The sequence below is a fragment of the Parasteatoda tepidariorum genome, chromosome 8, assembly GCF_982258835.1.
Source record: "Parasteatoda tepidariorum strain Cologne lab strain chromosome 8, Ptep-v5.0, whole genome shotgun sequence".
Taxonomy (NCBI): Eukaryota; Metazoa; Arthropoda; class Arachnida; order Araneae; family Theridiidae; genus Parasteatoda; species Parasteatoda tepidariorum.
The window spans coordinates 73,006,835-73,030,651 of record NC_141762.1 but is presented as its reverse complement, the minus strand read 5'-3'; the positions used below and the strand labels follow the sequence as shown (position 1 = coordinate 73,030,651).

At 27.4% G+C, this 23,817-nt stretch overlaps 1 protein-coding gene across 2 annotated transcripts in view; it reads right to left on the bottom strand.

Annotated features, from left to right (window-relative positions):
* LOC107444296 (neural cell adhesion molecule 2) overlaps nt 1-23,817 on the bottom strand; it is an 802,953-nt gene that overhangs the window by 672,785 nt on the left and 106,351 nt on the right. For both annotated transcript variants that reach the window (XM_071181215.2, XM_071181216.2), the window contains exon 2: nt 22,780-22,809. The gene's annotated coding sequence lies outside the window, so the exon portion shown is untranslated. The remainder of the gene's footprint in view (nt 1-22,779; nt 22,810-23,817) is intronic.

Genomic DNA, 23,817 nt, shown 5'->3' with positions numbered 1-23,817 from the left:
TTTAGACATTAAACTGCTAAGTGGAAAGATTGATTTTTCTGTAAATTTGATTTCACGAGTGCTGTTGTTTTTTCCTTTATTTGATCCAGTTTTTTTACAGTGTAGATATATTTGCACATACATTTTTTTTCTGCACAACGTAAAACGTCTCAAAGAATAAAGTAGGAAGTAAGTTGTTTGTTATGCATGAAAATACCCTGATAAAGTAGGGGAAAAGTTTGTATCAGCACTTACAGTATAGGGAATTGTTGTAGAAGAAATATCTAAAAGAGGTGTTATCCATTTCTCAACAAAAAAGTTTTCCATCCCGCTTTTGGAGCACCTGATTTTGAGCGCCTCGCTAGTTGATGGAAACATCATACATCTTTTGAACTTGAATTTAATACCATGGTTTTTTGCTTATAGTATGAATAAATTCAGAAATTTCACTTAAGAAGTGAAATTCGATATGAATTTTAAATAATAATTTATTATAATAAGAATCAAGAAGTCATCTAAATTTTGAAAATTATTTTAACCATAAAACTATTTTAAAAATTTTGATAACTTCCTGATTTTTGTCATAATTTACTATTATTTGAAATTTTTATGGAATTTTAATCTTTTTACTTATTTTGAAATAGGTTTGAACGTTACTTCAAAGGTACATCGGCATTTTCGGTATAAGATAAACTTAAATCATATTAAATACAATGGCAAATTAAGTATCTGCTTCAAAAAATTATTGTGCTAAACGCTTAATCAAAATATTTTTGTTTATATTAATATTTCAAATTATATTAACATTTCCGATTTATCCATATTTAAATTTCTAAAAATTGCTCCCCATCTGAAAAAAAATGAATAAAAATTGTTTATAAAATATAAGTTGGCGTTTTAAATTTGTATCCATTATTTAGGAGAAGAACTTCAAGTATCTTCATAAAACCCATCTAAGACAATAAACGGAATAAAATCCGAAAGTACAGAATTGACTCTACGGAATTCTGTTATTTGACAATAGCTAGAGTGGGGAATTATATAAATCAAAATTAATGTTTTTCTTTCAGAATAGTAGAGAAAGGAACCAAGTACATTATTTATTCAAGACGCTGAGCCATTCATTCACATCCTAAAAGTAAATTGAAACCAACGCACACACGGAAGGACCATAATACCAATTTCTTTTATTCTCTACTGTTTTATACCTCCATTATTTTCAACCTACAAAAACATTCAGTGGTGATAAATGTTATAGCCGAACGCACTTACATCTGTGCGAATCAAGAGTAGATTCGATTAACGCAATCTAACTCAGTTTAAGCAATTTGTAAAAAATCGTGTAAGTAAGATAAAATGTCAGGCCCGTAACTCTCTATTCAGTAAATTTACCCGTAGAGACTTGAAAGAATGTTTTCTCTGAATTCGAATGCCTTTTTTTTCTCTATGAAGTTAATTATTATTTTACACTCTCTTTTAAAACCACCATTATTTTCTTATGCTAAGCACAGAAAAAATACTTAAAAAGCATTAGCTCTTAATTCATCGAAATTCCTGCTATTGATAAAAACTTCCCCCTTTTCCTCTTAGAAAATTAATGTTTTTATATAATTGTTTTTTTAATAATTCTCAATTCATAGAAAACAAATCCCATAAATACATACTAATTCTCAATTCGTAGTTTACGTAATGTAATATCTTGAATATATTTCAGTTTCAAGTAAGATATGATATAATTACGTTATTTTACGTGTTATACTTTATCTGTAAAATCTTAATTTGTTGTGCGAATTTTTAATGTTTCGATAATTTTTGTTCTTTCTAAAGAAAGTACAGGAAAGGCATTAAATATCCTTTAAAATGCATTTATCATTATGTTATATCATAGTATGTTATTACATATTGCATTTATAAAAAAAGTTCGAAAATATATTGTTAACAGTAGAAAATAGTTATGAAATATAAATATGTATTAAAACATAAGTGGTCGTAAAAATGCATTTATACCTGTGCAAATTAAAGTAATTCGATTAATGCAACTTTACGTTAAAAAAAGTAATGAAATAAAAAACTATGTATGTAGAAAAAGCCATGTAAAAACAATGTATACACCCCCGTATTTATCCCAAAAATCAAAAACTAAACCTTAGGGAGATGAAAAGAAGTTTTCTATATTTTATTTTTTTAAGCAGCAATGTAGGATGTACTCGTGCATCTCACCACCAAAAATGGCGACAACTACTTAGCAACAAAGTGGTGTTCCAACTCACCTAGAAAGCTCTATTATACTAGTTGGTACAATGTATGCCAATTATTGCTTCTAGGCTCAGTATAATTTGTAATATTTTTAATACGCAGGACTCAGTAAACCTATTATTACGATACAATACCAAGCAATAAACATTATTTTAGGATGATGCATACACAAATTTTCAGAATCAAATTAGTCTTTAAATTAAACATATGAGTAGCACTGAACTAGCATTAAGACAAGAATCGAACAGAACATAAGCTTGTATTACATTTTAGAATCCCATGATATAGTTCACAGAATATTAAAAAATAAAATCTATTTGTCCTTATTAAACAATTAGGAACATGCATACCTATTTTAACGATGAAAAACTAATCATGCAATCAAATCAAAAGAAATCACTAACAGCAACAATGTCTCATTGACCAATCCTCGATTACACACGCAAGCTTTTAGATATAAAACATGGAAAAAAACCCAGTTTTAACATTTTTTTTTTGGAAATGAAAATAATTTTCGTTGTCGGAGAAATTTGGTAAAAGCTAATTCTGTTTCAAGCATTCAGATTTAAATTACACCTGTTAAATTTCATGAATAAATTTTTTTTTGTCGCCATGGTAAAGATAGTTTGCCAAATGTGGTGACCGTTTCGTATAATGCTTTTTTTATTATTATTATTGCTCGTCCGTTTTTCCTACAGGATGTTCTATGGTGAGCGTCTTGTAATGAAACTATAGATGTTAACTAAATATTTGCTAATTTCGATATCGTTGGTTATTCAATAAGAACTAGCATAAATTAAAAATATATCTATAGTTAACTCAACAGTCTATTCATTAATCTACAAACCAGCAACCTTTAAATAATATATGAAAGCTCGATTGGGTGTTTATCTAACATAAAGCGTTCCTTCATACATTATTTTAAGTTGTTCAATATCATATACAGAGAAATATTGCAGCACAGTTTTTACAGTGTGGTTCTTATTTTTCAAATAATTTATGCATTTATCATCAATAAGGTTTTAACACTATTTTCTTAAAAAAAGAATATATAAAAAATACTTAATGCTTTGGAATTTTTTAATTGTTTTAAAAGATATATTAATATATTCAATATAGAAATTGAATAAAATTTTTCTTTTCTAAAAAAATTGCATTAAAGAAGCTATTTCTATGTTTAACTTCTAATAAACATATCATAAATTTTAGAAACATGAGATTACCAGACCTAGTACACGAATAAACGAAACAAGAACTTCATACCAGACGTGGTTAAACGATTAAGTTTGAAAGTATGGCAGGTATTTTTTAAGAAAATTGCCCAATTTACTGAAAACTCAAGATTAAATTGTTAACTACTTAGTTATTTCAGAGCAAGTTTCTTAATTATTATAATTACAGAGACTCATTCGTTAAATAATGCAGGTATGTTTAATAGTTATAAAGTAGTCACTGCGTTTGAATTAAATTTTCAATTATAATAAATTAAGAAAAATAGATAGAATAAGGAAAGAGGGAAGATTGATAGTTAAGATTGAAAGGCCGTTTAATTAAAAGGGACTAAAAATGGTTCATTAGAAGCTATAACGAAATGTAGATTGTCTTTGGTTTGGGATTTAACTCATTAAAAATTAATATTTTATTATCTGCATGCTAGAGTAATTTGTAGCAGGCACATGTTGTTTGCTTGGGTTTGTAAATGTTAAATTTCATTTCTAAGTATTAAATTTCATTTCTAAGTATTAAATTTCATTTCTAAGTATTACATTTCATTTCTAAGTATTGCATTTCATTTCTAAGTATTAAATTTCATTTCTAAGTATTAAATTTCATTTCTAAGTATTAAATTTCATTTCTAAGTATTAAATTTCATTTCTAAGTATTAAATTTCATTTCTAAGCCTAAAATTGGAGCTTGAAACCTATTTTGTACTAAACAAATTGTTGTCTAACGAAATCTAAATGTTTTATTTTTAAAAAAAGGCTGTCTTAGGAAACATGCAAGAAGGAAGAAAAATTCTACAAACTTAAAGTATAGAATGGTTATGACATTTCTGAAAATGAAAATATAGTTCTGGTAAAAAAAAAACAAAGCATATAGTGTTTATAAATCATACATTTGGAAATTTTCCATTTATATGTTAACGCCTTATCGGAAATTCTGCCTTTCAAAATATAGTTCCTTTTAAAATTTAGTAAAAAAAGCAAAACCGAGTGAATTTTACGATATTCTACAAGTTTTAAGGTTTTTATTTATTTATTTATTTATTTTTAGTAAAGGAAAATTTCCAAAAGGAACCGGTAGCAATGTTAACAAACAACTCAAAAAGTTATTGAAAAAATCTAAAAACACTTCGAATCCAACTTGAATAAAAAACTAAAATGGTTTTATTATCGTTATTGACTGGTTTTTATTGTGAAGTAAAATCGAATTATATAACTTTTGATCAAAAAACATGAAATTACCTTCCAAATCATTCGAAACAATTTTTATTAAAAGTATCGATATTCTAATGTAAGAATTTTTTTTATTAAAATTCTCGTTCCCGCAGATTATGAACTATATTTCACAACTTAAACTGAAAATTTACATGCCATATGTCAAAATTTGAACAAATTTGGGATAATATGTTTCAATATATTTATTTAACGTCACATCGTGACAGATTTTCTTGTCTGTTAGAAAAAATAAAATGGATCACACTTCGGGGAGGCTGACCTTTGTCCGAGTGACACTCGAGATAAGCTGATGATGAAAAAAGAGAAGTGAAAATCGACAAAAAACCTAAAAAGTAGAAAGAAACTCGACTCATGTGTCAACGATCAATTAAAAAGAAAAGAAAGGGTGGGCGGGAGTTCGATTTTCTGCATCCGTTGTGACGTGATTAGAAGCCATCGATCAAACCTCCAATCACAGCGTTGGATTTTACTTGTCACTTGAAAGACACTCTCTTCAGTGATTTATTTTGTTTATTGTTTTTGTGGGTTATTTTTCCGGAAGTATATTGTTTTGCAGTCATACTGAAGAAAAAAATAGATGAATTAGTAGAATTTTCGATTTTTTTTACCCTTTTTTTTTAGAATTATTAGTACGAATTAGTTTATTTTAACATATGGATTTTGCTTGTTAGACATTTATAGTATGTGAACATGTTAGAACGTCATAGATGCGTAAAATAAAAATGCAATATTGAAGAATGCCTGGATGAAGAAATTAAAAATTTTTGCATAATTTGTGTAGTTAAGTGAGAAAAAAATAGCAGCTAAAAATATTTTATTTTTTGACATATTAGTAATTATTAGTTAATATAGTAATTATTATTCAACTAATGTAATAATTATTAGAACAAAAATAGTATTTGTAATAAAATAAATTAAAACTCAAATTTTAAGTTAGATTTGCCAAAATTCTCACCTGGAAAAATTCATACGTTTAAAAACATAATATTGAATTTTTTTTCCATTAAAAGTAAAGAATTTTATTTTATTTACTATATTAACGCATATTTTAATTAGTACATTTATATATTACTAAGTAAAAATAATTTTCACAGAAAACTATCAAAATTTTAAAAAGGTTAAAGGCAGCATTTTTTTTTTTTTTTTTTTTTTTTTTTTGTGAAAATATATGATAATGCATTGTAAGGATACTAGCCCGTTCTATACTTAGCTAACATTTCCTCTCGGATTATAAATCGTTTTGTAATGTTTTGTGTTAATGCATATTAGCAAAATTATTATTGTTTTCAATAATGAAGATTATTAGATTTTTTCTTGGTATTATTATTTCTTCATTTCTTTTGAATGTGTGAAAGTGTGAATTAAGCTTTTTAATAAAAGGGAGAAAATTTTGGAAAACTGAAAAATTAATATTTATTGATTAATAAATTTAACATTTGGGTGTCATTAACTTATGTCCAATATATCCAACCAAACCCAATATATCTTATCAAATATAAAAAATATACTGACTAACCAATCAAAACCCTTTATATATGATATTACATTTTATGTGCATCGCATATTATATGAAACAAATGAATTTACCTATAGCAAAAAGTCGTGTACAAGCATGACTTCTTTTTTATTTAATTGCATAAAAATCTCAAAGATTAAACAAAGGCTAAACAAGATTTTCATTGTATTTTTCAAGTCGAAATTTTAACCTTAGAATTGCTTCGAATACCTTTATTAGCCTACCAGTTAAAGCATTTTTCAGGGAAATATCTTCCTTATACTTAGAGGTATAGATTTGAATACCGATTCACCAACTATAATTTGTGTTATGATAATATATTTCATCAAATAAGGAAACTTGTTAAGTATGTTTAAACTATTGGACGAGAAAATGAGCATTTGCGTGGTGATTGCTTCTCGGTCGTCTAGAACAGTGGTTCCCAACCTGGGGGCGATCGCCCCAAAGGGGGCGATAGAGCTTCTCGAGGGGGCGATAATCCTTAGGGGGGCGATCAGGGGGCGACGAGTATTCAAAAGATGCTAATAATATTAATAAGAAAAACTATTTAAGATTGAAATTGAAGATATATATGAAACTTATGGTTCTGGTGTAGACAATTATGATAGTTAAAAATTTAAAAAAAATTCAAGTGCAGGATCGTTTTCGTCATACGTTTTGGTATCGCAAGCAGAAATCTGATCACTCTGTTCCTCTGAGCAATAATACTGTTTCCAGGCGTATTGATGAAATGGCCGCCGACGTTGAATCAAAACTCATCAAATTTTTGAAAGAAGGTAAATTTGCGTTGCAGATTGATGAATCAACTGTGATAGATAACAAAGCTGTTTTAGTTTACGTGAGATTCATAAATGAGAGTAAGGAGATTAACGAGGAAATGTTGTTTACAAGAACTTTGAACACAGATACAAAAGGATCGTCGATTTTTAAATTGGTCAAAGATTATTTTGAGGAAAAAGAAATTCCCCTCACAAATGTAAGTGCTTGCGCAACAGATGGTGCTCCAACCATGTCTGGTTATCATACTGGCTTTCTGGGTCACCTTAAAAAAGAAGTACCGGAAGTTATCTCACTATTCATTATGTCATTCATCGTCAACTTTCGGCTGCGAAAAATTGGTTATTTCCGGCATCAATAAAATAAAAGCTAATTCTCCTAATAACCGTTTGTTCCGAGAACTTTGCCATGAAACTGATGAAAATTTCGAATTCCTGCTCCTACATACAGCTGTGAGATGGCTTTCAAAAGGAAACTGAGCCACTTCTTCGAATTGCTGGATTCGGTTACTGAGTTTCTCGTCACCACTGATCCTGTTTTAAGTGTGAGTTTGAAGTAACGAAAGTTGGAAACTGCGTACCTCACTGATAGTTTTGAAAAAATGATGGAAATCATTGTAAAACTTCAAGGAAATAAAATGAACATTATCAAGGCTAAGAGAATCATATCTTCATTCATCGCCAAATTTGATATCTACAAGTCAAACATTGGTCGCAAAGAGCTAATGCAATTTCCTGCTCTTAAAAAATGCTCAATGGCAGATAACGAGATTCTCGAAAATAAAATCTTAATTTTTACTGATCGCCTTGATCAGTTATGGAATCAAGATTTAAAGATTTGATGAAATTAGGATTTCCGGATTGGATTTTCGATCCTTTCTCTTTTGAAGTTGCGGATAAGCTCACTTCCTCTTTGTAGACTGAGTTTTTTGTTTGAAGTCTGACTGTGAGGCTAAAGTCGTCTTTAAAAAATACGGTTGCGAGTTAGCTTGGGTAAAGTTTATGGATACTTATCCACAATTGTGGAAACAAACTGAGCTGCTTCTCATCTCGTTCCCGTTAACATGTTTAGTGGAGAGAGGATTTAGTTTTGTCTTCCAGCTGCTCACAAACCAAAGAGATAGGTTGGACATTTGCTTCTAAGGAGACCCGCGTTTAAATCTGACGAGCATAAAACCTGACATTCAAGCTTTAACTTGAAATACACCAAGCACAGGGCAATCATTGAAGTGGTGAAAATGTATTTTCTCATTCTTCATTTTTTTCCACAAATTTTAGTTGTTAACGTTTTAACTTTTTCTTGATTACATTAAAATATGAATTTTAAAAAATGTACTTTTGTTTTGATTACTTCGTTTTAAATATCATTTGTTTTTGAAAAAAAAATACACAATTTTTTTTAATTAATAAAAATGACAGGATAAATGTGCCTCCTTATTTGCATTACAATTTAAATTAAAATCAAATAACTTAATATTTTCAGTGTTTGGTTGCTCACAAGCATACAATGAATGGTTTTTTGATCAAAAAGAGAAAGGGGCGATGTGTGTCAGCCAACCCCAAGAGGGGGGCGATGGTCCACAAAAGGTTGGGAACCACTGGTCTAGAAGATGCCCAAACTCACCTCTATATTTATTAAAGATCTAAATTAAGATTTATATGTACCTGATACTTATTGTATCAGTTACTTTAAGATGACGCATCAGTTTCAATTTGAAACTGACACCAAAAGCCTAAATCTAGTTTGAACCATGAAATAAATATCTGATTATTATTCTATTGGGATATGTCATAGTCTCGAAACCATTATATTGATATAGTAGCTCAAAATTTATGTTACCTACAAGATATATTATCCCATTTTTTCTATTAAGTTTAGTAATTTCTTTTTACAAAGAATTACTTCAAAGAAACACTAACAAATTGAGGTAGAAAGGAACTTGTGAAACACTATAAAATTGAAAATTGCGGCTTTTCTCGTAATTTTGGAAAGGGATGAGAGTCGGAAACCCAAGAAAAGATTTATTTGAAGTTTCAATGTAAACATTGAAAAAGAAGAAGAAAAAAAAGAACACGGCCATACATATTGGACTCTCGATTGCTCGCTTGGGTGCCATAAAATTCTTCCGTAAGAAAGAAAATATGCTTTCAATTTAAAAAGTATACTTTGGAAATACCTATCTTTTCTAGTTCATTCCAGACGTATCTAACTACTCTCCTGGTCTCACGCATGGAGTTTTAATCTCTTAAAGATTTCCATTTAGAAAGATAAAGCAGGAATAAGGAAAAAAAAATGGTTCAATCATAAAAAAATATATCTTTTAAAAAAGAATGGGCTAGAATAGCATGCTAGGTAATTACTAAATAATACATAGAAGTGACAGATGTATATATTTTAATTAAAAAAAATTATTTTTGATATAAAAAAATAAGTAAAGGAGCACATTTTTTAACGTTTGATAATTAAAAATACTTAGCAATTAGGATTTTTTTGCATCAATTCCGTAACAGATCTGTGTATAGCGATACAATATTGCAGAAACTGTATTTTTTACAGTTTAAAAAATTTTGGAGAACAGAACTAATTGACAAAGGTTAAAGTTAGGTTAAAGGCTAAAGGAAAAATTGTTATGTAGACAGAACAGCATTGATTTCAAATTTCATTTAAATATTTTTTTTAAATTATATATATATATTTTTTAAAATATATATTTTTTAAAAAATATTAAATATATTTTATATTTAGATATTTTTTTGGAAAAAAAAATATATATACATATATATATATATATATTTTACTTCATCTAATTCAAAATTCCACCAAAGTCGCGAAATAAGAGTTAAGCGAGGGTTAAAAAAAGGAATATAGATTTGAAATAGTTTTGTAAACGTGTATTGAAGCAAATTTTTTATGAGTGATTAACAAGTTTATTTGAAGCAATAATAAGTGCTGTTTAGCCAAGACCCTAAACTATAGGGTAAAATTACAAAAATTTTAAAAAAATCCTTAGAAAATGCAGTAGAACATCATTTTTATAAACCAGTCTGGACTGTAGTCGACCCCGATCACGGGAACTACGAATACTCGAAAATTTTAAAAAATGGCTTTCTTTTAATAAATATAATAAATAATTGTCATCGGTTTTTCATTTCACACTTAGTTTAAAACTACTACAAAATTTAAAATATGGTTTATTCATTTACTTATTTATAACATTGGATACAGTTAATGTGTCTAAGAGCTTTATGTTATCAAGATTTATGTTATTTTTTCTCCTTACTTTAATAGGGCAAATTATATGGTTTTCTCTTTATTTTAATAGGATCAGTTCAAGATTTATGTTGCTTTCTCCTTACTTTAATAGGGTCAGTTAAGTGGCTCGACTTCAAATAAATGTGAGACATATTCAGCGCAATGTAGGAATAAAGCCAAGCGTGTATAAAGCACAAATTTTATACATAAAGCACAAATAGTATGTATTTTCACATTCATTTGTGGTTTATTGGTATTGTTTCCCTTTATTAATAGCTCGACTTATTTACACTTTCACAATTTATTTGATAATATTTTTTTGCATACAATGATAATTCCTCTTTCTGAGAACACCTTAGAAAAATTTAAGAAAATGTTCGACTCTTCTCGAGAATTTAAATGCAAAGCCCTGTTTTGTGAGAAAAAATGTTTGCTATAGGTTGGATAAAAGAAAGTTATCCATGATCGATATGGTAAATTGGATAATTCAGATAATCATTATCCGGATTAGCATCATTCGACTTTATAGTAACTGTTGATAATCAATGACACGGAAATAAAAGGATAAAGGGAGAAAAGTAAAAGAATAAAGGACTAATAAAAATCTAAATTAAAGAATAGAGGCTAAAAACATTATCATACTCGGGAAATTTTTATAAATTTTTATCAATGGAAATTATTTAAGGCTGAGTACTTGCTAAGAAGTATTCATTGTTTCGTAGACTATGATGAAAATTCAACTGATACGTAGCATTGCAAAATTTATTAAATCGAACTCATAAATGGCCGATATTTTGACACTTGTTTTGATGAGAAGAAAATAAATCCACTAAGATAGTTAACTTTCTAAAAGCTAGATGGCATTTAAAGCGTTGATGAGTGAAAAAGGTTGAGACAAATGTCAAAACAGTAATGATGGCTAATTAGAATTGGAAACATTATTTATGCATCTGATAGACTCTAATGGACAAAATTAGTTTGAACAGCTCTGAGCAGTAGAAAAGAAAAGAGAGAACAGATATAATATATATATATATATATATATATATATATATATATATATATATATATATATATATATATATATATATATATATATATATATAATGCAGTTATGCAGCTATCTTTTTTTTTTTTTTTTTTTTTTTGTTCTCAAAGCTTATGATTCGGGATAACATGATTAAAAAAGATTTTGCTATGCATTCAAAATTTAAGAACAACAAAAACAAGAAATTTCAAAATTAAGAAATTTTCATGCCATCGTCACTACTGTTCATGGGGAATGATATATTATTCGTAAACTTTTCCAAAATCAAACCAATTACTACGAGAAAAAAGACATAAGACTCAAAAACATTCGATTTAATATTAATTTTGATGGAGATCGGAAATCCTTACCCGCAATGGAGAAATATTTATTTAAATGTATTAGTTGCTACATAAATACTAGACTTTATTTTTTACAATTAATTTTTCGCTACAATTATCAATAAAAAAAAATTTAAATGGATATTTTAATTGAGAATTGAAGATTGAAATATAAATTAAAAAGTAAAATTTTCTTTAATAAAGCAGAAATATGGAGTTTAAAAACAATGGCAAAAGGCGTAGGTTTAAAATTTTTCTTTAAAAAATGTGCAAGATAACTCAATTTGAAAAGTTAAAAAAATATATAAATGATAGATGAAGCTATTAATACATTTTAATAAAGTACGGTATTTTCAATAATTATAGTCTCATTGCAAATAAAAGTTTTAAAAGTACAGTAAAATAAATTCTAATTCCATTGCTCGTAAGTATAGAACTGTTTTCTATTTGTCTCTCACGTTAATGTTCAATAGTAAGGAAAAGTTTGAATTAATGATTTTTTGTCTATTTGAAGACTTGATTTAATTATTTTTTTCATGGAAAAATACTTTTACTTTGAACTTCAGTGCCTAAATTATTCAAATCCACAATTTTCTAAGCTGCAGTAACAAACCTGTACGAATTTGATATTGATTGAGATAGCATATCTTTATTAATTTTATTTTTCTTGGCAAATTACTTTTACTTTGAACTTCGGTGCCTAAATTATTCAAATCCACAATTTTCTAAGCTGCAGTAACAAACCTGTACGAATTTGATATTGATTGAGATAGCATATCTTTATTAATTTTATGACTTCATAAATTTATATAAATATTAATAATAATGATTGAACTACGTCATGGAGTATATAATGTCTCTAAAATTTAATGGCTACAAATTCAAATTTAGCAAGTATTGTTCCTGACCAATACAGTCTCTTTAACAGTGAGTAAGATAGTAAATATTTACAATTACTAATACTGTTGATGTGTTACTGTAAGAACATTCCTCTCAAACTTGTGATTAACATGTTAAAATCAAAACTATCCAAAACATGTAACGTTTGGAAACAAAATTTTTAAAAAAATGTCAATGACATTTTTAAGTATTCAAAAGAAATTGAAATTTAAAATTCGAGGATATATTTAAGGGGAAACTGAAGAAAATTAAACGTCCATTTTGAATCCTGCTCTTCGAGAGTAATATAAATCGCAATTTTACATATGAACTATTAGCAACGAACAGTTTTTCCTCGTTAAGATTAACTACCTCTTTAAAAACATTTATTTTGATAACAAAGCTATTTATTTAATGAAAGATATGGAATGCATAATGTATAACTATTAAAAGAATTCTATGTTTTGAATGTTTCGATGCAGTATATCACACACAAATAACTCATATTAGTTATTTTCCTCTGATAAAGTGGTTAGCAACTGGTTTGGAGTTATGGATAAGTTTATGAGTTATTATTAGGGAGTTATCATATCTAATGCATTCAGTATTAGATTCCTATAAAGGACGAATTCAAAAAGAAAAAAACAGCCATATGTCAATGATAATAATTCTACAGAATTCAGTAGTTTTTGTCCTAGTTTTGTTTCTTTACATTCCTAAAAATTATTTAATGCAATCAATTTCGCTTGATTTCACTTTGAACTAATTAGTATAATAATTATGTAATAATAAATTTAGATAGAATAGCAACAATTAATAATAATGTACGTTTAATAATTAAAATCATATATTTTCGTATAAAATTTGTATTCTTACGTCTACATGATGATTAAAACATAATTTTCATAAATACAATTAATTTTTTTCATTTCTTTTTTACGAAGAACTGGATAATGTTCATTCATGTATAAACTATAATTGTTTATCTCTAAATGCAATGACAGTTTTTAAAATCTTAAGTATCTGCCTATAGCGTTGGAAGAAGAGGTTTTGCATTATGAAGAATAGTACAGGTTGCATTACAACCTTTCACATTCGTGATAAAAAAAAAGAAAATTTTAAAGATAAAATAATTTATGTAATTATCGAGCATTGAAATATGATGACTCTAGATAAATTGCACAAAGTGGCTTTTAAAATAAATATTACCACTCAGTTAGCGATCTTATACTTCACTAAAAGCAAAAAGAAAAGAATAACTTGAATATAAATATAAGGTCTAACTGAAGGACATTTCTCCTGCTCTATACAGATTGAACAAATTATATGTATAATGCGTTATCTCTGCGTGAGTCATTTGTTCAACTGTGTTATATAGTATTTATAGAGAAGGAATACATGGACGAATTAGAATACCTGAATTAAAAAAATATCATTGCTGTATCAAATTTTATTTATGATTTTCACACATCTATTGCAGGAAGCAATTTTCCTTGTTCGAAACTTAAATACCTCAAAGGCTTATAAATAAGTAAGTTTATCTGTTTCTACTCCATTTTTGTCAATGTATATTAAATTTTCTTTTATATTTCAATAAAATGTAAGAAGAAATTTCAAACCCATTGTATTATATATAAATATAATCTTACCACTTATCCTAGAGTTTGTTTTCAGTTGGCATACATAATTAAAATATACTTATTTCTAATGTTAAAAATGATTCCATATCGAGTGAATGAGTAGTTAAAGGATAATAATAGTTAATAGTTTTGTTTTCCGTGCCAAAATATTCAAATTAAATTTGAATATTTTGTTATAATTATCTGTAGTTAAGGTAATAAAACAGCATAAATATATGTTTATAAATTATTTAACTTATTTACTAAATAATCCATACATTTAACTCATTCTTCGATTCACAGATCGTCACAATCACTAATATCTGAATATTTGATTCAACTATTTAGTTGTACAATGATTCCCTTATTTAATTTTTCATTTTTCTCACAGCTTTCTCCTTTCACTGATTCGCTTTTTAAGTTATAGACTTATCCGCTAACTAGTTGATTTAAGGATTCGTTCACTAATACTTTTCTTTTAACTCATTACACACCCTTATTCGCACGCTTTCATTCTTCTTTTACGAACCAACTATCTTAGCTAACGAAGGATATAACGACGCAATGTGATAGAGATGCATTTTATAGAAATGCATCGTTAGAGACATTTTGGCATTTTATAGGTATATTAATAGAAATGAATAATAACGTATTCACAATTGAAAAATACCAATTAAATAAACTGTTAAAATATTAAAAAAAATATTTTATATAAAATACATTAACATAAATGACAGAACAGCAGTAATGAAAAAGGAAAATATCAGCTGTCTTAAGCACTAAGCTGCCATTGTGAAGGATCGAGGTTCGATCCCCTTTTAGTGATTTTAATTTTACCCAGCTACAAACCAAGGGGTATAGTCGTAAGAGGGATTTGATTGCAATGATGCCCAATTTAACTCCATAATGCAATTATAACTGTGACCTTTCTATATTGTGCTATTAAATAATGCTTATTGGAGTCAAGAATATATCTTCCGACTTGCAAGTTTAAAAACGTTACAAAAAATACCAATAAGCAATACCGGGGCTTTAATATGTCTTTAAACTCCAAGTAAAAAAAGAAAAAATAATAAGAAAGCATTTGAAATTAGAAGTTAAGAAACAAGAAATAAAGACATAAGTCAATAACTTATGGCATGCAGATGACAGCAATAGGCTTACAAGAGATGAAAGCCTTTTTGCCATCAAGTATTGTAAAGTAAAGGTACGTGAAAATATTCTTAAAATTTCTTTTAGTCCTTAGTAAGTCTTCCTTCCAGATAAATAACTGTTAAATGAAAAGACATACTCTTGCCTGCTCTTAAAAATCGTTACCTCCTTCATAACATATGTTCTTGACAGACTTTACGAGTTCTTTTCTATACTGGACTCAAATGATAACTATTCAGATAAAATGTGTTGCTTTTATCTTGCAAACTCGGAGTCTTTCATTAACCAACTAAGAAAGGTTGTTGTCTAGAGGAAAAATAATTTTGAAGATTATTTTATTCTTTCTTTTACTTTCAGTTTGGTTAAAAAACTATTTATGAAGTGTTTTATTATTGTATGAGATTTGTAATTGCAAAGTTTTTATTACTTGGCTTATTAATTATATAAGGTGTATTTTTAATTATAATGCAAAATTTTTCTGAATAAGCTTTATAATATATTAAGGTAGTAAAACAGGATTTATTGTATTTAGTAGGCGATATGATATTTCTGAAATATTTAAATATTTTTTTTTAATGTTTAATTTTTGAATTGGTTGAAGACCCTGCAAAATAGTTTCTTTAATACTTCAAAATATATTTTCTCAATACAATCTCATTTTTATATAATCCGTAAACATTTATAATGTAATGACATCCGTTCATTTCTTTGCGTATGATTGTTTTGAAAAGTACGTATACTATTTAAATAAATATTACCAAGATACTGAAGAAATAAGATATTACTAGATTAAAACCTTCATTCGTTTCAAAAATATACTAATTGGAAATAACAGTTAGCATGCTTCAAAAGTGTCTTTTTTTCTTCTTTTAATTCACGCCTGCAAGTGTTGATATTGGGCGCCACTTTTCTGAACGCTTCAAACATGACAATTGTTATTTTCAATTTATACATTTTTGAAACTAATGAAGTTTTTATTCTGGTAATATGCTTATTATTTACTAAAACTTAATCATCAATTATTATTAGTATTATTATGCAATAACTTCGCATGTAACAGATTTAAAACCGAAGGAAGAGGTTGAATTGATATTAACTGTTATCTCTTTCTTCCCATTGCGATGGTGTGGTATAAATAAACATGCTTTTAAAAAATTAAATAAATGATAGAATAATTTAAAAAGCTTATTGGAATTAGTAACATAAATTTACATGTTCTATTTTTAAATAAATAGTTTCACAGGTAAGTATTTTCTTTTATTTAGCGCTCTTAAAAGTTAAAACTTTATCAACTGTGCAAGTATGTATCACATCGTTTTATTTAAATTGCCTCACTTAGGAAACATATATTTACCTATTAGACATAAAACAAATTTGTTTAGTTGGTTTCACTTAAGTGAAATGATGTTTCTAATAAAAAGGGTATTATTTTGGTTACTCATAAAAAATGACTGCACGATTTTATTTTAAAAAAAACATATGATTTATAAATGTTTTATTACTTTCTATTCATAAATAATCATTGGAAGCATTAGTTCAGTGCATTCCTTAATGCAAAATAAAAAAAATTATGTTATTTAAGATATATGTTTTCTGTTTTTTTTTATTAAAATGGCTCTGAAATTAAAGAATTTTTTTTTCAAAAAAAAAGATTGTAATTACGATATATTTCTCTTATATACCTCATTTTTATTGTGACACGTAATCATCTTATTCAAAAATTTTAACAAAGCAAAAGTCAAATTGTTTCAAAATGATTAGCACTCTCTCCTGCTCTAAGGCTTAAAATTTTTTGAAATAGCGTACAAAAAATTCGAGAAATTTAAAATAAAGTTAATAACATTTCAAAAGAAAAAAAAACAAAATAAAATATGAACAAATAAACTAGTGTAACATTAAGAGAAAAATCTGACTTCCTTTTTTACCAATTTCATTAAAAAAGTATTTTGAAATTTCTTGTTTCTAATCATTACGGAAACAGCAAGAAAAAAATTCTTTCTAAAAGGAAAGAAATTCCCTATAACAAAAAAAGGAAAAAAATACATTTTAACACTTTATTCTAGATAGCATTAACATCTTAATAAATATTGATGGAAAAGAAAACCAGTATGGTGAAAATGACTGAGAAAATATTAGAAGAATATAAATAAGAAGTAAAAAAAAGTATTTTTCATCGTAATGATAAATTAAAAGCAGCCAAAATATTGATCGTTTCAGGGTAGAAGTAATATTATTTTTAGAAAACATCCTTTTTCCGGAGTATCTCGTTTTAATTACGGAAGCTGCATGGGGCGTGCAATTAAGCAGCAAACTAATTCAGAGTAATTGTTTCTTTATTTTGGATTTCATGCAGAAAATCTACCTTTTATTTTACTCTTACCTTTCGTTTTACTTTAATAAAAACTTTAAGAGTAATGTTGGAAGTAATTATATGTATCTACATTGTTTGAATCTTTAAAATTATGGCCAAAACTACCAGAATATAGTAAAATATACCTTGGTTTTGACTTTATGTGGATATGGAAAACTATTCATTCAGTGAAATTTAGCTTTCAGTTTTGTATTGGTTGTTAAAGTTGTGGTATATGAAATATAATTTTGAAAATCCGAATTCATGGTGATCCATTACCATAGGAACAGGAAGATTATCATAAAGTTTAAATATAGTTAATTTTGGTTTAATCAATCAGAATCTCATTTTTTTGCCAGAAATATCATATACATTACAGGAATTTTACCAGAATTTTTTTTTCTCCTTGTGTAAAGTATTTTCTCACTATAAAAATCCAATTCAATGAATTCGAGATTATATTACTTATGACATTTTAAACATGGAGAAGAAAATTCCGTCAGATTTACTGTTCTGTATGGTATAATGACATTTCTGATATAAAAAAACAACAACATAATTCTGGTTAATAAAACGAAAATACACGGTATTTAAACCATTGGTTTGATAATTTTTTCATTCATATGGCAACATACCGGAATTTCTGGTTTTCAAAATTATAGTTCTTATTACCATATACAGTCAATTCGCTATAACTCGAAGTACGATAACTCGAATATTACTATAACTCGATTTTTTTATGAGGTCCCGACCCGTTTATCTTCAATTTCATGTTAATTATTCTCGATTACTCGAATTTTACTCCCTTTAACTCGATTTTTTGTGGATCTTTTAAAGCAAGAAAAAAAAACTTACGAGCTGATATCTTGCCCCTTCCTTTGCAACACACACACACAATGTCATTCGCACTCTTCATGGAGAAGCTAAAGCTGTCCCTCTTGAAGTATGTGAACAGTGGTTAAATTAAACGCTACCAAATTTACTTCAAGGATACAGTAAAAATGATGTTTTCAATATTGATGAAATCGGTTTATTTTTTAAATGTCTTCCAAATAAGACTATGATGTTTAAGGATGAAAACTGCTCAGGGGGTAAAATGAGCAAGGAACGTTTGACTGTCCTAGTTGGAGGAAATGCGTCTGGGACAGAAAAATTGCCCTTACTTGTTATCGGAAAATACCGAAATCACCGATGTTTCAAGAATGTAAAAACGTATCCCTTGGATTACAAGTCTAACAAAAAGTTTTGGATGACATCAGTTTTATTTGAAGACTATGTAAGAAAATTGGATCGGAAATTCTTCGCTAAGAGAAGAAAAGTGATACTCTTTATGGATAAATGTACAGCACACAGTGATCTACCTAATTTGAAAGCAGTAAATTCGCAGTTTCTCCCGCCAAACACAACAGCAAAGTTGCAGCCGATGGACCAGGGTATCATAAAGTGCTTCAAGCAGTCTTATCGTAAATGGCTTGTCAGAAAAATGATCTTAAATATTGTAAGCATTTAGAAAGTTTGTAATTAATAAGCATTAATTAAATAATCCGACAATATTTTGAAAGTCCAAAACCGAAACTAACGGTAAGTCGAACTTCCGATATGTCGAAGTTTTTCGTCAGTCCTATCAGATTCGAGTTATCGCGAATTCACTGTACATAGTAAACTATACAAAACTGTAAAGTAAATTTTACCGAATAAATGGTTTTATGCAATGGGATTTAAGAATTTTATTGATTAATTCAATTGATAGGGAAATGCATTTTAAAATAAAATAAATATATGATTTAAAGTATAACTGATGTTCACCTTGGTTTTAGAAATTTAATTTGGGTAAATATTGTATTTTATAAGTGCTATTATCTGTCGACATTTTTGCCATACATTTTACTGTGTTTATATAGAAGTTTATTCAACAATTATTTTTTTTTTCAATTTGTCATTCTTTCTACCGGAGGAGAAATTCTATACAGCCAAATACATCCCCTACACTAGAAAAAGCATTATGAAGACTTAACTAAAATTTTAACAGTTCTGTAAAAGCATGAATTGTATGGAGCCTTGGTTGCTCCTTTGGTAGAGCATTCGTCTCCCAATCAGACGATCCAGGTCCGAATCACAGTGACTTATTTATACGAATTCCGTTTCAAGCTCGTATAGATCACAGTGCTGTTGCAAAAAATCGGAAGAGGTAGACGGTCATGGGTTAAAATCCTCTTGGTGACGGAAAAAAACTGAGGGAGTTTTTCTGGGTTTTCTTCTCCATGTAACGGATATGCTGATCTGTTCAAGCAAAAAATTCGAAGGAGCTACCTTCATCTTGGAGTTACCTGGTCTTCTGGGTTGGATTCAAAACTACAAGGATACGATGCCGAATATTAATAGTCATAAACTCAGAATTGGATAAGCTGTTTAATGCCGAATATATGAAATAAACTAAAACACGTGTTGCAAGGAATCTTTGATTAGAATAATTGAATATTAACATTCGTTAGTAAAAATGATAATATTTAAATACGTTTTTGTATATTTGAGGGTAGCACCGATACTGCAGATATATCGGCTATAAGTGGTTTGTTTTAAAATTGCGGCAGCTTTGTGTTACCGTCTTTCTACAATAATTCTTACTACTTTCGAAGAATTAAATCTCTTATTAAATATATATTTTATAACAGTAGGGACGTTAAACTCTAAAGCGTAAGAAATGACTTTTTATTAGCAAATTTTTTAATTATATGATGTGGTTTTTCTATTTTCAGATCTATTTATGTGCTAATGAACTTGAAAACCACTAAACTTATTTCTGGCTAACTCCTATCTTTTTTTGTTTTTTTTTTTGTTTTTGATGGTGGGTGTTGTATTGTGGGGACATGGGCACAGCCAAGCAATCACAGAAAAAGAGCTTCAAATCGGATCAAAATTAAAAAATGAATTTATTTAGTCTTCAACTTCATATTTAAATACAGAAATTCAATATATTTAAACTAGTTTTCTTATTTATACTATAATATCCTTTGATTTTCTTAACGACACATAACAAAACAAAGTTACCAAATTATTTCATATTATACTCAATTATCTGTTCATCTACCGATTTTTCAACTATCAAATTATTTTTAAAATATTTAGTTAGATCATCATTGAAAAAAAATTTAAACTTAGATAAATGACTCACAAGTTTGTTGTTAATTTTTAATACACTTTAATAAATTATTCTTAAATTTGCGCATGGTGTTTAAAACAATCGAACTGAGTAAGCCAAAACTTTTTGCATACTTCAACGATCATATTTATAATTTTAAAAAATGTCAAATACATTCGTATAAATAAAGATTCGCTGAGACATGGATTAGTAAAACTATGAATTCATTTCTGAGAAAAACAATGATTTCTCACATTTTATCAAAACGAAAGATTTCTTATACAGTTGTTCTCTTATATCTCGTGAAACAAAAGCGCCTATTAAAATCTTGTTTATTTCGTTCTACAGTTTGAAAATAATTACAGCTTGGTTTATAAACAATCATCACTTTACGGTGACATGTAGTTCAACCACATTTTTCGATTGACAAGTCTTTTTTCATTACAGAATACTAATAACTGTAATTTTTCATTGCAGAATAAGAATGCTAATAATTAATTACAGAATACTAATAGTTAATTTTATGATATTTTTAATTCCTGAAAATAGTTTTTCGCTCCCAATATAGAAAAAAAAACACTCGTTTTTACATGAATTTTAAATGCGCTTGAATGTTTGAAAAACTAGAAACTGGTGCAAATGTAAACATGTAATATTAAACACAAATGTGCTTATTTTTATTCGTCAAAATGGCAATTTAATTTCAAGACGTTTAAATTTATTAAACTCTAATAGTAAGACTTTTTGTTGTCAAATATTAAAAATAATAGTTTATATTTTTTAGCATCTTTTTTAATACAAACTTTCACTCCTCAAATTACTGTTTTCATTAGAATGAAAAAGTAAGAAAAACTACAAAATTAATAAAAAATTTGAATATTATAAATGAGGCGTTAACACTAACTAGGGGCACTAATTTTGCATAAATGATAACCCTGAATGCTCACATTTGAGACTTAGCTAATATAAATCTCAGACATAGATTAATTAGTTATTCAAAGCTCGAATTTCAAAATAATACATTTATTTATTATATTTAGAAACACAGAATTTCATTACGATTCTTAAGAGCAGACTTATTCATCTGTTCATATATTTTTTTAATAATTATGAAGCTTATTTAATGATGCTAGGAATATTAAATTAGCTTCGATAAAATTCTCACTTATTAAAAAAATATTTTAATGCAAAAAAATTGTTCAAGAAAAACAAATCTTTTTAATTTTTATTCTAAAAATAATTAAAATGAATCAAAATGCGTTTCTACGTTTACAAATTATACATTATGTCTTCTTAAATTTATTTAAAAAATAGAAAGTTTCATTAGAATACATTAAAACTTTTAATAAAAGAACTAAATCATAATGCTATGAAGCATTCTCTTTCTATCCTGCATGCATAAATATTTGCTATTTACCCTAAAATTACTGGAAGCGTAATTTAATTATTAATATATTACTTAATAATAAGTACAAAATTTACTAATATTTTAGAATTAAAAATCGTGGGTTACAGAAATGTATGAATTTATATGACCACAGGAGTTGAGTACATAAAATCATAATTTTAAGCATTATTTTAAAATATCGGTGAAAAAAACATAAATTTTGACATTAATAATTACAAAACATTATATCTAGGTTTAAAGTAATCAATCAACACATTTTTCTTAAAGTTATTGCTAATATTCAACTCTTTCTCATTAATTTTTACGGGAACTAAATTTATGGAACAGAAAAGCAATGATATTAGCTATATAAACAATCCTACATAAAATTAAATTTTTCTATTGTTAGCAATCTTTCTATTTCCATGCCTTATGAAAATCAGAATCATGATACGAGCTAAAGCAGTTAGACCCGAAATTACCCTTCATAAAGTAGACACTTAAATGTAGTTTTATTGCATAAGAATGAGTACTTTAGTCAGAGATATTGACTGTTTATGTCAGCTAAATTTGAAAGCATGGATCAATTAAAAGTTATAAGTATCAAACGTATCAAAAGTCAAAATAACTCAAACGTATTACTTACCAGCATATATCAGAGAAACAATTGAAAAACCTGTAAAAACAAAGTAAATAAATTACTTTTTACAACTTAACGAAGAAACATGCATGAAAAACTGAAGTAGGAACATTGATACTTATAAGATAATGAATACAAAATAAATTTTATAAAAATTCAATTTAATTTGGTATTAATAAACATGAATGAAAAATAAATACTTTTAAAACAATCGTACTCTATGGTTAATGAAATTTCTAGTAAAAAAAAATCTGGTTCATGAAACCAAAATATACGGTAATTAAGCCATTCATTTGGTAGTTTTTCAGTACATATGGTAACCGTTTACTACAAATTCTGGTTTACAAAACGATAGCTTTTATTACCACAATTGTTTTTGAAAAATTACGAAACTGAAAAATAAATCTAACCAAATAAATGGTTTTTATGTCATGCTCAAAGGCATCGTGATAAAATTAGGATTTTGCGCTTAATTTATGAGATTTCATCACTTTTTTTAAAACCATAATTTATATTAAAATTTACTAAAATCGTTAACAAAGTGCTTTAGTAAAAATTACTAAGATTATTTTTGTTCATAGAGAAAGAAAAGCAGTAAATTTTCTTATGTCCTGGTAGTTTTGACCACATTTTTTTTCTCAGTGTAGAAATGTACTAACCATAAAAAAATTTTGAATGAAATGAAATATAGATTAAGTTAAATGAAAAATAGATTAGATTATTAATTACATAATTTTCTTGCCATCTCAGCAAATACCTAGTCAACATTTCAAAATGGACAGAAATCTAATTATCAGGAGAATTAATATCGTACTGTCAGGATTCCTGACAATAAATAAGTACTAACTAATTTTGAGAAATGGAGAATTATTTTCATTTTTATCTCTTACATGTCGTTAGGAACTTTCAGATCATAGTAGATTTAGAGCATTTTTCAAAGCGTTGTACCAATCAAGCAGCTCAAAAGAGTTTTCAAATAATTTTAATCTGCAGCAATGGCACTGAACAATGTTTTCGTATTTTGCGATATTACGCACAAACCTC